This window comes from Rhinatrema bivittatum, chromosome 13 (assembly GCF_901001135.1).
Source record: "Rhinatrema bivittatum chromosome 13, aRhiBiv1.1, whole genome shotgun sequence".
Lineage (NCBI taxonomy): Eukaryota > Metazoa > Chordata > Amphibia > Gymnophiona > Rhinatrematidae > Rhinatrema > Rhinatrema bivittatum.
In genome coordinates this window covers 67492283-67508129 of record NC_042627.1, presented here as the reverse complement: position 1 = coordinate 67508129, position 15847 = coordinate 67492283, and the positions used below count along the sequence as shown (strand labels likewise).

At 39.4% G+C, this 15847-nt stretch overlaps 1 long non-coding RNA gene across 1 annotated transcript; it reads right to left on the bottom strand.

The window, feature by feature from the left end:
* Positions 1-10104: 10104 nt before the first annotated feature.
* On the bottom strand, positions 10105-13474 carry LOC115075416. Its single transcript, XR_003852498.1, has 3 exons — positions 13396-13474; positions 12811-12884; positions 10105-10933 (listed from the first exon to the last, which is right to left on the bottom strand). It is a non-coding gene; the product is annotated as an uncharacterized LOC115075416 (long non-coding RNA).
* Positions 13475-15847: the final 2373 nt, after the last annotated feature.

Sequence of the window (15847 nt, the reverse complement as noted above, 5' to 3'; positions counted from 1 at the left end):
GTAAAATCTGGTTTTCATAAGCTTCAACTACGGCCGCTTAAATCTTTGCTTCTTCCATGTGATTGTGGTCCAGTTAATGATCATGTCTATTCTAGACTATTGCAATGGGTTATACCTAGGTCTCCTCTTGTCTGTCATTATGCCAATTCAACTCTTACAGCTCGTCTCATTTCTGGACTCTCTATTCATGATCATATATCCATTGTCTTGGCAGACCTTCATTGGCTCCCTGTACAGTCTAGGATCAACTATAAAATTGCTAGCCTGGTGCACAATTTTTGTAACCACCTTTCCACTCCTTAGATTTCTACAATGTTAAAGTCTCATTGCCCTACAAAAGGCTTAAGATCTTCTCAAAAGCTTTTATTGGAAGTTCCATATATCCGTCAAATACAACTAATGGAATTTCCTAAGCGTGCCTTTTCTGTTGCTCATTACTGGAATCACTTACCAGAAGAACTACCTCTGATTCAATGCCCTAAGCTTTTCAGAAAACAATTAAAAACTTTCCTTTTCTTTTATGCCTTTAAAAAAAATGTCAGTAGTCTAGCCTGACACTGAATTAGTTTCAAATGTTTTATTCTATTTTTGCTGCTCAACTGTTTTTGAATCCACTAACATTTTAATATTTGATGTTTTAATGTGATGTTGTTCCAATTACTTTTATTTCTCTTTATTAGTTGTTGTACATATTGACTGTAACTTTGTGTTTTCAACTGTGCATGTTCTGTTGTTAGCCACTTAGGGTTACCAATATAAGTGGCATAGAAATAAAATAACATAGCATACCCTTCCTTTTCTTCCCCATGGATATAACACAAAATTTTGAACTCCAAAACTTTCCTCCATAGCAATAAGGGAAATAATAAAATGGTCCTGTTCAAAAGTTTACATACCCTTGAATGTTTAGGTTGATAATGTACACTCAAGCTGACACACACAGGTTGAGATGGCAATGAAGGGTAGGTATACACACCTGTGCCTTGTTTGATTGTAATTAGTATCTGTGTATAAATAGTCAATGAGTTTCTTAGCTCTTTAGAAACCCTTGTGTATTTCATCCAGAGCTGCACTGACTTTGATGGTTACTGAAGCATGGGGAAAGCAAAAGAACTGTCAAAGAATCTGTGAGCAAAAGTAGTTCAACTTTATAAATCAGGAAAAGGATACAAACTCTGATCAAGAAGTGGAAAATGATGGGTTCTGTTAATATCACAGTAGACCAAGAAAGATTTCAGACACAACTGCCAGGAAAATTTGTCTGGATGCAAAGAAAAGTCCACAAGCAACTTCTACTGAAATACAGGTTTCTCTGAAACAAAGTGATGTGGGTGTTTCAGCATGCACAATAAGGAGATACTTGAACAAAAATGGGTTGCATGGTAGAGTTTGCACAAAAACCACAAACCAGCCTGCTTACAATATGCCAGACAGCACCTAGAGAAGCCTCAAAACTTCTGGAACAAAATAATTGTGATAAGACCATAATTGAACTTTATGGTCTCAACCATAAATGCTATGATGAGAAGCACAACATCCCTATTGTGAAGCATGGAGTAGATCTCTGCTGTTTTGGGGAAGGGGGGGTGAGCTACAGCAGCACAGGGAAATTTAGTCAAAATTGATGGCTGGATGAATGCATCTTATCGGAAAATATTGGAGGAGAATTTGCATTCATCAGCCAGGAAGCTGTGCATGGGGTGCACTTGGACAATGATCTGAAATATAAGGCCAAGTCGACCCTTCAGTGGCTACACCAGAAGAAAGTGAAGGTTCTGGAGTGACCATCACCACATCCTGACCTCAACAACATTGAGACACTTTGGGCCAAACTCACACATACAGTTCATGCTAGACAACCAAAGGATTTACAGGATCTGGAAGCTTTTCCCAAGAGGAATGGGCAGCTTTACCCCATGAGAAAATAAAGGGCCTCATTCACAAATATTACAAAAGATTGCAAGCCGTCATTGATGCAAAAAAGGGCAATACATAATATTAAGAACCAAGGATATGCAAACTTTTGAACAGGACCATTTTATTATTTCCCTTATTGCTATGGTTTGTTTAATGATTGTGCTATTCTTTGATACACAGTAGTTTAATTTGAAACACATTAAAAATAACAGACATTTCTTTTGTCTGATCCCTCATCTTATAAATTCTGCCAGGGGTGTGTAACCTTAAGAGCACAACTGTAGATAGATAGATAGATAGATAGATAGATAGATAGATAGATACATGTGTGTTTGTGTGTATCAATTGGATACATGGCAAATATAATTCAAGATATTGTGGGGAGCAATGTAGAAACTGTAAAATGATATCTAATCATCAGCCCCTGGGAAGGAGGGAGAGAATAGAGAGTGGAATCCCAGTTATCACACAACAGAGGACCCTGTGGGGCTCGGTGTGCACACCTACCGAAAGGAGTCTGTGGTCCCCTGACCCTAACCCCTGCTAAGTTATAAAGAGAAGGAGATAGAAAATTAAAAATGAGGGAAAACTCCAGGATAGCTGTAAATGGTGCAATAGCCCTACTTGTAGCAGGTTCTAATTGAACTGGAAGCTGCTCCGCAAATACTACTACTAATAATAACTTAGCAATAAAAAAGAGGGAGAGTGAGAGAGAGAGAGAGAGTGTGTGTTAGTCCGTGCTGTTTGCGCTTTTGAAATATTGCAGCCATACACAGAGGAACAGGTTTCTTTTAAACACTTAACTTTTCAAAGATGAGGCACCAAGCAGCTTGCTTGACTCATTTGTGTGCATGCTGAGTAAATTGATTTCATACACACAGTGCCTACTCACCCACCATTTACCACAGTTACCAACAGTACCAATTGTCAAACCCAGGAATTTTTTTTTTCCCCACACTGCTGACGCAACAGCTCCGTTCGGCTGCCTGGGGAAATGTGACCTTGGAGTGGAACCTACTCAAAACAGCAGGCGAGTCTCACTGGTCAATTCTCTGGGATGGGGGCAGATCGGGGAAGACATCTGAACGTTTCGAAACATCAAAGATGGTGGGCAGGATCGATCATTGTTATTGAGAGCAGGCGAAATCATAGTAAGTAAAAAAAAAAAAAAAAGTTAATCACAAGTAAGGTCAGAGATCAATATATTCTATTGGGTCGTGCCTTTGTTGCTAAAAGTGCCATCACTGTCCCAAGAATTTCTGCACCAAAACACCCATTAAGGATTTATTAAACACTGTGCATACCCTGATCATTATCTTATCTACCTAATGCACAGCAGCTTAAAATACACTTTAGATAATGGAGGTCTTTTTTTTTCGCCATGAATTAAGGATAACCGTCTTAGTCGGGGATAGCAAAAATCACAAGTGTGCAGGGTCATCTCTAATAATTGGAAATAAAAGTATTACTACTCCCAGGATGTTTACGCCAAAATATGTTACCTTTTCAATTAAATGAGCAGAATAGGTGATGTGTTCTGCCCTGTTTCCCGTTTGTAACCACAGGCTCACATACGTCTTAGAATTCCTACCTCATGCTTTCCATAATTAAGGAATAACTTTGAATTACTTAATCATGGTGTGAGTCTATTTAATAATTGCCTTCAGAGGTTTTTCTGATGGTTGAGTGTGTGGAAGACATGATTTTTACATTTTACGGAACAGTTATTTGAATCAATTAGTATAATAATTCTGTTTGCACGAAAAAGAACGCTGCTCTTTAGAATATCACAATAAACGTCGCATAAATCCCGTCTCAAAGAGCAGAAAATGGATTCGTGCTAGAAACAAACAGGTTTGGTTTAAGGCACACGATGTCCATTCTGCGGAGATATCAGAAATGGGTATTCATAAGGATCGTGCATGGCACCTGCTTGAATAAAGTTGAGTTCAAGGTTCATCTGCCTTCTTACCGCTGCTTTTGGAATTGTCCTAAATCTTCCCCTCACCTTTTCTTAAGCAAGGGAATAAAGCATTTTCTCGGCTGCAGACGACTGAGGATATTAGTTATCTAGTTAAATAATATTTTCCCAGAAACCAAAGATTTCCAAAAAGAATGAGGGGTTGGGTTTTTTTTTTTTGGGGGGGGGGAGGTGGCAGGGAAGGAGGCGGGGGGGGGGGGGGAGGGGGTACCACAAGTTCCTCTGACCAGGCAAGAAGGTCACAAAAAAAGTGAATATAAACAATTCAAGTGAACTTTCTAAGAGGAGCTGGCAAGTTCAAATTCTAGATCTCTCTCAAAGTTAGGGTTTGTCTGCCTTAGTATTAGAGATGCAGGTTCTAACTCTCAATACTGTTCATGCTGTTCAGACTTACACCTTTGCCCAAAATCCTATTTCTTATATTACATTTTGCTATCGGGGGTTGGGACGTTAGAAACAGAAATGTCTGATGGAGAATTGTGTAATGTAAAAGAACAACAACAGACTGTCGTGTCCTTTAAGAACAACGTGCAAAGGCCTTCTAGGCTCTGAGGAAAAAAAATGAAAAATAGAGAAAGGTGATTTATTATTTATTTTTTTTTTACATTTTAACTGAATTAAAATTAATCGGAATTTAAGAGAAAACGTTAGTACTTCCAAAAGTCAGGGCATAAAATACACACCTACAGCAATCTTCTGTACGATTAATGTAGATTATGTTTTCTGCCTTCTGTTCTGAAAGTTTAAACCCTGTCCTAGTGTTTAATTCTCTTTTAAAAAGACGCTGAATGCATACGCCTAGCTCGCTGCATACATTTAAACGCATAGGTACACTTTAATGCAAACATGCACACGGACATCCATACTGATGCAGTGACACCAACCTCTTGTGAGGTTAGTGATTGAGACCAAAGGGTGAAATGTTTTCTGGAATGGCCTTTGTGTCAGAAAGACACTTCATTATTATAGCATCAGCTAGCAAACTCAGAGGTTTGTCCCGGATCAACGTGTGACACTTAACCAAACAGCAACCGCCAATGACTTTTGATTTATGCAAAATTTGCGCATGCCTTCAGTTAAAGGGGCAACAAGAAATAGCATCCTATTATATAACACTATCTCTATACCTAAATGGAGAGAGAGAGATAGATAGATAGATAGATAGATAGATAGATAGATAGATAGATAGATAGATAGATAGATATGGGATAACACTAATCATGATTCAAAGGGAAATTTAAAGTTTCTTACCTGAGTGCTGTCCATAGTTAGGCTTCAGGATTGGGGGGACAAGAAATTACATTGTCTCTGTCTTGGTAAAGGAGCCCAAAAGACAGCAGCTGAATCTTTCATGTTTAGTCTCTTCTGCTATGTCAAAAGTGTCTTTATAGACTTAATCAGAAAGTTAGGTGCCTCAAAACCTCGATTTAGAAAGAAACTGCCCGAGCTCCCGTTGTAAGACAGGGTCATAAAATATTGACTATGACACCATCTTCAAGGCATTCAAGTAGAAATTGGGGAGAGGTCTGCGACATTGAAATATATACGTAGAAGAGGGTAATTTGAGTGCTTATACCAAGAACCAGGGTTGTTAAGTTTGCAGTCAGGCAGCTAAACAGTGCCAAGTACAGAAGGGGGGGGAATAAAGAGCAATTGTTAGAGGCGAACAAAAGGCTGGGATGGAAAGGAGCTGAGCCCTGAACTTGGACCTGGTAACTTCGTCCCACCGAAGAATGAGCGCATCTCTGCCACGCAGACCTTCAGCAGATCGGGACACCTTATGGCTTTCCCCGTTTCTGCCAGCTGAATAAAGTCTACCGGGGATAAAGCCCCGCCAATAAGTGAATGGTGGGAACTTCGGGTTGGGAAAAAACAAAACAAAACACAATATTCATGAAAACTTTTCCGATCGCAGATGATTTCGTTTGCCCCTTGTGTTGCACACAGATAATGTTCAATAAATGTTTACCCTGCCAATGAGAGATAGGAGGTTTAAACCTTTTATACATTATTATTATTATTATTTTTATTTTTATTTTTTTTGCATTCCGTTGGACGGCAAGCTACAACGCCCTAAAATGAGGAATTCCAGCTTTACAGCCTTTTTATTCAAAAGGGAAAAAAACCAAAAATTAACAGAAACTTGTCAGAGGGGTTTTAAGATTCCTAAAACTTCAGGACTTGGATCAAAAGAAAACACCGTCCAAGACCGAAAAGTGGCTGGTATTATTATTGTCTGTGTATGGGGGGCTTAGCTGAGAGGAGGGGAGGGGAGGGCATAGGCTGGTCTGGAAGATTCCTGTATAGTTTAGCAGCAAACTGCTGGGCTGGAGTTTTCTCACAGTTCTGAGGCCCAGACTGGATTCTCTTCACGTCTCTGGTCTGTTCACCCATTGCTGCTATTCAGCAGTTAATTAAACGTTAATGGCAGCTGTGGATGAGGTCATTGGAGCCAGCTTTTCTCACACATTTTCCATGCAAATCCACTAAACTCTAAACAAATTTGAATAAAACCCCCTTTGTGCTTCCCACTGTATGGGCTGTGTCTTCTGTTTTTCCAGGGGCCATTATGTCTGCCTCAACAGAACTCTGAAAACTTTATTTTACAGATTGAAAACGGGCTTGAATGTTGCATATCAGCTTTTTTCCCAGGAAAAAAAGAATGTTTACCCAGTCCTGAAACTTTATAATCCACCATGCCCCATATAATAGCCACCGCTTTAGCAACTGTTTCAATTTTTGCACGAATACCGGTTAGAGCTGAATACCCTATTTTCAAGTGACTATAAGTACTTAAAATAGAGTATATTTCAAACCAAAATGGAAACACTTAAAAAAAAAAAAACCGTCAGCAATAGTATTCTTTGATATAGCTTATTCTGCATTATTTGTGTCGTTGGTATTAGTATTGCTGCTAATATTAAAATTATTTAAGAAGAAAAAGTAATGCTAGCACTATTGTTACTATGACCATTCCAGAAACTTCCTATCTCTTTAAATGTCCCCCCTTTTTTTTCCTTCTCAGATTGGAGGATGTACAAGAAGGGGGCCTATTTACTAAATGGTTTTCTCCCCCATTTTGTGTCGGGGGGGGGGGGATGCTTAGTGCCCAGGGCCTAGCTACTAAGCTTTCTGGCTGGTGGTGAATACTCGTTCCATGTCTGTATTTAAGTATCTATGTTTATCTTGCACAATGCAGTGTCAGTGGACAGAGAAATAAAATGAAAAATAACAAGGAAGCATCCAAGCCCTCTTGGAACACCCCGTTCATATGCTAAATATCATAAACAGTTTAGTGTTTCAAATATTGGAAAGAAAATAGATTAAGCATCCCCCCCTGTCATGTTGTGACCGATCTGGCCTAAAATAAAGCCATAGCTTACAGAATGAGCCCAGGTAGGAGGCCACCACAGTGCTTGGGAGTAAGCGGAGTGCTGGCTGCTTCCCGCACCTTCTCTTGTACAGTTTTGTGCGATCCACTTTACAGGTGTTGAACAGTTCATAGTCGGTCTAGAAACAGCATGAACTTTCTCTGCTTAGGTGAAAAGGTCTATTTCAAAGTGATTCTTTGCCCGAGCTCACACCCCCAGCTTCTGGGAGCTGATAAACCTGTTGGAGACGTTCCTTGTTTACCATCGCCTATGCACTTTGGAAACCACTGTTGCAGAGGTCTGTGCGCTGGGTGACGCACCTGTCCGGTTAATTTAACATGCACGTTTTCATTTTGTTTCCTAAACCAGTTGATTAGTCTTTTATATTTTGTTTATGGAACGAAGTATGCAAATAGGTAATCACTTTACAAATGGAGGTCTATAATGGCTGCTGTAACCTAAGATGCACTGGGACTCGTTTTACCACAGTGTGAAAAATAAGCATTCATGGTCTCTTTATTCCTTCTTTTAATACTGAAATCTCACAGCCCATGGGACCTGGATGCTTAGGAAGGTCTCTGCGACCTTTCAGAGAAGGCCAGCACGTCGGGCATGGGTGCACCACGGGCCAGGTTACCCGTTCCTCCCTCATCCTTTCACTGAGTCTGGTTGTTGACAAACACCTGCTGTGGCCATCCAATCAATTGATCTTTCTTTTCTTTCTTTCTTTGTGTTACTTTTCTTCCGCTGAAGAAGGGAGCGCGACTCAAACGCTAGCCTAGCCACCACCGTAGTAAAAGGGACCACTGGCGTTCAGGACTACATAGAGAAGTGGACTGAGAGGCTGAAGCCCTTCGAGAAAATGGAACGTAAGAATGTAAAAAAACAAAACAAAAAGCAAAACATCCTCAGCAGTTCCTTTCGTTTGAGTGGCTTTTGGGAACTACCCCTTGAAGCTTATAGTGATGTTTTAGCAGAAGCCAGGCGGGGTTGCTTGCTCCATTATGCAACCGGTGAAATCACTCTATTATTGGCACATCTTCATTTAAAAAGCCTGCCAGTCTGTTCATCTCGTATTTCTTTGGCCCAGTAGGAAAAGAGCCAAGAAAACGGTTTTTTTTCTTTTCTTTTCTGTCCTTCTCTGGTATGGAGTCATAAACTCTACAAGAACAGGAAGAACGTAGTCGCCTCGTGGGGGCGACTTTCTTTTTTTTTTTTTAAATTAAGTTTGTTAAACAATTATGCAATTTAATTTGCAGTCAAAAGTCCCTAAATTGTGATTGTAACAAAAGGCCCGGCTGTAGGACTGGCATGTGTATTCATTTCTATTTACTCTAGGGCTCAAAGAGAAATAAAAAGGTCTGGGGACCATTTTCAAAAGGTGTTTGCCATGAGCACAGAAAGGGGAAAATCCATCAGACTATGGGACTCCTAGGACTCCCATTCTCCCTTTCAATAGTTTACTTTTCTGCCTGTATCTTGTTACTTGCTGTTTTGCTTCCTATTCGCAGGCAGAAGAAAAGAGTCAATGAATTCTACCCTTCTCCCCTCCCTCCCCCCTCCAGCCTTAATACGTGATTGCATTATCGTCCCCCCCTCCCCTTAAAAAAAAAAGCTACCTGTGGGTACACGAATGATCATTTCAAACCCCCGTTAGCCCTCTCCCTACCATGTGTTAATCTGTTGCTTACCAGTGGTAAGGTTTTCAATGGCAAACATTCAAACTGAGCAATCACAACTGGATTGTATTTGTACTTTATTAGGTGGGTGGGGGAGGGGAAGCGCCCATGAATGCACCACGCTCAGGACCCCCCCCCCCCCCCTTCCTACAATAGCCAACAGATGGCCTGGTCTGTAAATCCAGGCGCAGGGGCTGTGCTGCAAGCCCGTTTTACCTTGTGTGTTTTATTTTAAATTAAGTAGCCATGATCTAACAGCGCCAGTCCCTGCTGGTACTGTCTCTTATTCCTGATCTTCGCCCTGTTTTTTTTCGCTGCTGCTTCTGCCTCCTCTCATGCTCTACTCTAAAGCAAGGAAGCAGAAGCAAAGTCGTTTTGACGTAAATAAATCGGATCCTGCGCCCAATCAATCCTCTTTTTTTTTCTTTCCCAGATACGCAATCACGTCGTATTGTTTCCGTTTAATTTGATATTAGTGAAATGGTAATTTCTTTATGTGTGATGACTATGTAGCCATGTATATAAGTAATTACACACATAATTTTCTAAGAGGCGGGGGGAAGTGCTTTTTCTGATGTGCCAGCAGTAGCCAACATAATTGAGATTCGCATTATTTTTTTTTTAACAAACAATCCCTTTCTCAACCTTGAACTTGGCCTTCGTAGTGTGCTGGCTGAGAACAATAAGCTTTTTGACCCATAACTTAAGATTTAAGGTTTGTGTGAGAAAACAACTCGCAGGCTTTATGGAGGAAACCTACCTAGCTCTGCGGAACAGAGACAGGCCTGAACACAGTCCGGTGTTTTGTTTTTTTTCTTAAATCTTTTTAAAGACATATTTATTTATTAGGTCCTTTCATGCTGTTAGTTCAAGGCCACATTGTAACTAGGTTAATGGAGGGAATGAACACCAAGATATAGCCTTGCCCCTTGGAAAGGATTATCTGTTTTCTATCATTTTATTTTGCTAATTAACTGTTGTTAATTAGTAAAGATAACCCATTTTTAAAATTGTGTTTAATGTTTAAATATTTAGATCTGGTTCTAGAAGAAAAACACCTAGATCTGGTTTTACTCCATCTGTCATTGTAATCACAACACATTACATTCATTTTAAAATATATAATTTTTATTTTATCCAAAATGAAGGTATACATAGCACGTTTTATTAGAACACGCATCAACAATAATAATAATTTTCATTACCAAAAATGTAAGCATGTTCATACTGTACATCATTTTATTTAAAAAATATATATACATTCCATTTATTTTCTTGCAAATAAAAATATTTTCTGTTGCAGTATACAGTTTTCCATAAGATTTGACATATTTCTACTAACCTACTATACAGTACATAGAGATAGTATAAAAACATGCAGAGTTATTTTGAGGTTTAAACACAAACCTGAGGTTCTAAAAGTCAATAATTATTACAAATAAATTCAGCTACTTATTTAGATTTAACTTGCCAGAAAACCGCAAAAAAAGAAAATTAGATAAATAAAAGGGCCTTTTACAGGCAATGGATTCAACAGTAAAGTTGATTATTCTCACCACACTTTTGTTACTATTTGACATAAATACACGAATAAGGAATAAATGGTAGTTCTTAACTTTTTTCACCTATATGAACGCAAAACAGCAACAATATGACATATAAAGGAGAGATTTCTGTATTTTGAATAAATCCAGTTGTGGTACACAGCATATGAGAAACTATTAATTTACATAAATTCAAAATGTCTTCTTTTTTCCCCCTGAACTGACAGGTCATCAGCGTTCTACCTCAAGCCTCCATCCACATATAGAAGCCAAGCAAAAGTAGCAGTTTCTAAAGCTGCTGAATTTGAAAGTCCTTAAGTAGATTAGACTCTTAGCCAAGAGAAGGCTCAGGATATGGAGGTGGGAGAACGCCAAATCAGAATCTCCAAATACCTTGACATTTCCAGATTATCTGCCCTGCAATTCCCAGGTCGTCAGAAGCTGAAAAGAAAAGAACAAGTTCATTTAATGTTTCAGTACTTTAATTATATGAATGCTATTATGTGCCACGTGTTGAGCTCAATAATATCCATTTGCATTATCCCATTCAACGTCTAGACATGCTTAAGGAAAGAATTTACAAAGTTTCTGTTTCCTTGGTTCAGGTTTAATTGTTTTAATAACTCTGATTGGGAGATGTTCCTACATGGCCAGATTGACATGGATCCTGAGTAATTCTATTGGCACACAAGTTCCTTCAACATGGGGAGAGAGAGAGAGAGAGTGTGTGTGTGTGTAACTCTCATCTCATGGATACCAATCCCCACCCGTACCCCTGTTGAGATGTTTATCAGCTTTCAGATCTTGGTTCCTGTAGACAGAGGGATAGTTCTTCTGAACGCTTTCGGGACATAGGGGGATTAGTCTCCTGTCAGGGTCACTAAAGAAAAGGCCCTGTGATGTTTTAATCTTCATGTTTAACCTTTTCTGATTTCAGACACCGGGTCTGAGGTGGTCTTGTAAAAATGAGGTTGAGTTATTTTCACTGGATCAGGACTGGGAAAAAAAAAATGAACTCCCTATTTTTCCCATTTTATTTATAGATTTACAAATTCCTGTCTTTGTTGTCCCTCGCTCCTATTTTTCCCTTCCTGAACATTTTCATTCATCCATACTGTAAATACTCTAAAGCTTCTCCTCTCTTTCAAGCCATTCTTCTTCTGTTGCTATTACTCCCATTTTTTTAATACAATGTGATCTAATAAATAAACTGATTTCTTTCGCTTTCAAATTTATTACACTTCATGAGCAAGGTAGGCACGGTTTAACATGACCTTCCCCACAGCATTCTCTCTTTTGACTCTTGCTTCTTCAATCTAAATTTTAGATTGACAGACAGAAAGTCAGACAGACAGATGGAGAGGCAGAGGGAGACAGACTAGCAAAGAGAAAGATGTCAATGTGAGATAAATGTTTAGTACTACTTTGCATTTCTATAGCCTACTAGTACAGTACTAGTGTTTCTTTAAGTTAATAATGCGTTCACATTCAGCTTTTTATACTTTTAATTAATGGGTGACTAGAGGAAAAAGAGATACATAAAGTACCCTTCTAGCTCTACGGTACAATAGATTGATGTTGAAATTGATAGCGGTTGATGGTGATCAGGGAAATGATCTCTAGGCATTTTCCTACTGTTTTAATTTTTAATGCTTGGTGCCCACCTTGCTAGCTGGGGATTTCTAGTAAATAAATAGCTATGCAATCACTTTAGAAAGCAAAAAAAAAATAAAAATCGGAATCTCATATCCTAGAGGTTTAAATGTGTTTGCTAGTTTTTACTAGAAAATAGAGTCCAAAAATCGGAATTTTATTTAGAAGCAGAATTTTCAAAATTGCAACATGTGGCGAAGGGTTTGGATCAGCAGTGTCTCCCGAGCTTTTAAGGTCGTCCATCAGCTGGGGAAGGAAAGCCGGAGCCCTCGGCAGGGTGAACGCGCTCACAGGCGAAATCTAATGAGGACTGGCAACGATGCTTTTCTATTGTGGGGGGAAAAAAAACCCGGACTAATTTGTAAGAGACAACCCTCTGTCCTAGGACTCCCACAAAAACAAAGCCAAAAAAAAAAAAGTGCCATCTGCCATCTGGAAATTTTCCAGATTTTTACATTTCACCAGGAAATCTAAAAAGGTAGATTCTGCGGATTATTACTCTTTATCCATGCTGAGTTTTCCGATTGCTAAAACGACCTGAAGATAAAGAGGGGCTGTGGATTTGGGAACACAGTTGCTAAATAAGGCCCAGATCAGTGCTTCTAATATATTTGTTGGCTCAGGGTTAACAATCTATTCGCACACATCGCCTGTTTGGTGCTTACCTTTCTTAAAAGACAGATGTACATCATTGGCAAGTCCCTTGCCCTTAACCATGCCTCTTAGTTTGGAATTAGGTCTGTGTGGGAAAAAAAAAAAAAAAGAAAAAAAGTTGTGTCACGTCATTTCAGCACAAGATTTGTGCTATTTATTTATTGCCCTATAAATAAGGCGTCCCGAGTCTTTGGATTTAAGAGGTCATCCTATAGGAAAGGGTTTATGGTCAACGACTCTCCCCCCTCCACCCCCTCTAAAAATAAATGGTGCCGGTTTGGTTTTAGCTAATAAAGATCTCTGTCTGTGTCTTCCCCTCTTTCCTATTCATGCGCGTTGGAAGGTAGCGCCACCCCTCCCCCCCCCTCCCTTTCCTCACCCCATTGCCCATTTCACAGAATCATGGGGAGAAACTTTCTGGACAATTTAATCTCTCCAGGGTGTTACTTAGCAAAAAAACCCTTTTCACTGTCAATGTTTCACCCCCTCCCCCCCTCCCTCATTTTCCTTCAAGTCGAGATTGAATTCTGCAACCCCTGATATCTCTCTTTCACTTCCAGGCACATGCTGCTTATGCAAATTAAGCTCTTTCATACTCCCTCCCTGTCTGAAGACCTCAAACTTGAATGTGTCCAAAAGCTCCTCTCCCCTGCTAACTCCTTAGCACAATTACACCTCTGTTCTGTTACGGAGGCCTGGGTGAAGGGTGGGGGGGGGGGAAATCATTTTAAACTAATAACACGTGTTGTTTGGTTTGGGTCATTACAAGGGAGCTTCGGATTGTAAAAGCTATAAAATATTCCTTTCAAAGGGCGAGAGGAAGGTTGAGCACGTTAAGCCTGCACTTGCATATTCAATCTGCTAGAACTAAAATATTTTTTTAAATTATATATTTTAGACTCATGATAGTAAAAAAAAAAAAAAAGAAAACCCACTCTAGCCTTAATTACATACACATTATAATTTAAACATTTTGGAAGCAAACGTTTTCCCCTTTCTCTTATGTTAAGGTATTAAATGAAAGGTTTATTTGTTCATCCAAATTTACTTCTGATTGCAGAGACTATGCTAAGACCAACCCTCCTGACCAAAAATCAGAGTCTAATATAGCACGGTGTTAATCTCAGTTCCCCTTAAAGGAGATCTATCCGAGTTCCAGACATTTCCTACTTGAGGGAGAATTAAATAGGCAATTTTGTTTATAGATACAGATAAATAGACAACAAAATGGGTGATAGAAACAAATTATCTGATCGCACCTATACTGTTACTGTACAACACTGATAGATAGATAGATATTTTACAAAATCCTTATAGAACAAAGTCTGTAAAACAAGGTGAAGAAGAACAGTGAGAGGCCAGCAGCCTCCCTCAGCCCCCCCCTTTCTGAATAGCCTTCAGGCAGACATTGTTCCCCCAAACTGCCTTGTCTCATGGTGAGGTTTATGCATAGGGGTTTTGTTTTTTTTTTTTTATGGGATAGAAACAGAAGGAGGAGGGGAGCTCTCACCAAAAGCACCCAGGAATGTGTCAACCCATGGACAGGGGGGGGAAAAAAAAAAAAGGGAAAAGAAGAGCGAGGATGAGTGGGAACGTCAAGGCCCCCTGACTAATGAATATCAAGTATGCCCTTGAACCTCACTGGGCTTTGCCATTCCCAGGCTCTAGACAAGGGCTGAGGCATGTCTGAGCCCAGCTGCAGGAGGACTGGGCCATGGTTCATCTCAGACGCTTTGACAGGCCAGGCCTTTTCGGTGCATAGCTCAGACCTCCCTAACTACTCCCTTGGCAACAGCACAGTGCAGGAACCCAGGCTGAGGCCCTTCTCCGGCAGCATACAGAAACAAGGAGCAGAGCAGTAACTAGCTCTAAGAAATTAGCTGGAGGCTGTTAACCCATTAGATGCTGAATGATGCTCATCAGGCTCCAAAGACTTATACCACTGAGCGTGAGAGGACCTGTATTTGTAGAACATGTAGATTTTCCCCAAGACACACTATGGGGGGAAAAATCACAACTTAAAATCATAGAAAACACGTCCATTGACTTTCACCTCATTTTTTACTCAAAAAATTAGCCGCATCTCTTGGAAGGATCTGTGTTCATTCAGCTAAAGATCCTCACCCATACTGATACATTCCCTGATATTACAGAAACAAAATACAATATCAAAACTGTACTTGTATTTTTGGCAACTCATTTAAAATGTTGTTTTCATGACGAGCTTCTGGTGAGGACTATTAAGTTAGCAGCATAGGGTCAAACCGAATATCAATTATTTGAGGAGCTGTACCCTAATGGATATGAATGGAAATGATATGTCATGGTTTATATTTTAAATAAAGCATGCTTAGCAATACCATAACTTTAACATTATTAGATGTATGGACAACATGCAGGGATGTTGTAAGATTCTGTAGTGTTTGTGATTATTGGAAGCTCCACATATTATAAAGACTGAAGGACGGAGGCCATAAGATGTCTTTGAAAATGTATTAGTCCATTTCCCATGCTTCTGGAAAAGATATATAATGTAACTATTTAATTATCTGCAAATCTGGGCTGTAATTGATAAAATAGGTTCTGGCATGAAAGGCACATTGTGAAAAAGACACAATAGGAAAGCCCAAAACTTGGAACATTGTGTATACCTGGATGGTGGACAAAAAAAAAATCATCCATAAATATGCATACTTGGATGGGGGATTTAGGAAAGCTGATTTCAGAATAAGCATGAATGAACAGCAAAAGACAGAAGAGCAGCATTCCTATTCAACAAGATACAAATTGGTTATTTGGAAAATATGAGGATCCTTCATAAACAGATGTAGTTGCATAATACAGAAGGGAAAATGTTGGAATTGCATATAGGGGTTTCAACATGTATGTGTGATTCAGCCTACACATTATGACAAAAGTTGGAGTTATAACTGAACATGGGAATAATACTGATGCCTTAATATTGTTGGTTGGATATAAAAAAAAACGTTTTTGGAAAGATTAGAACAGAAGGATGTTTGAAGAATGATGATTACTATATGAGGAGGC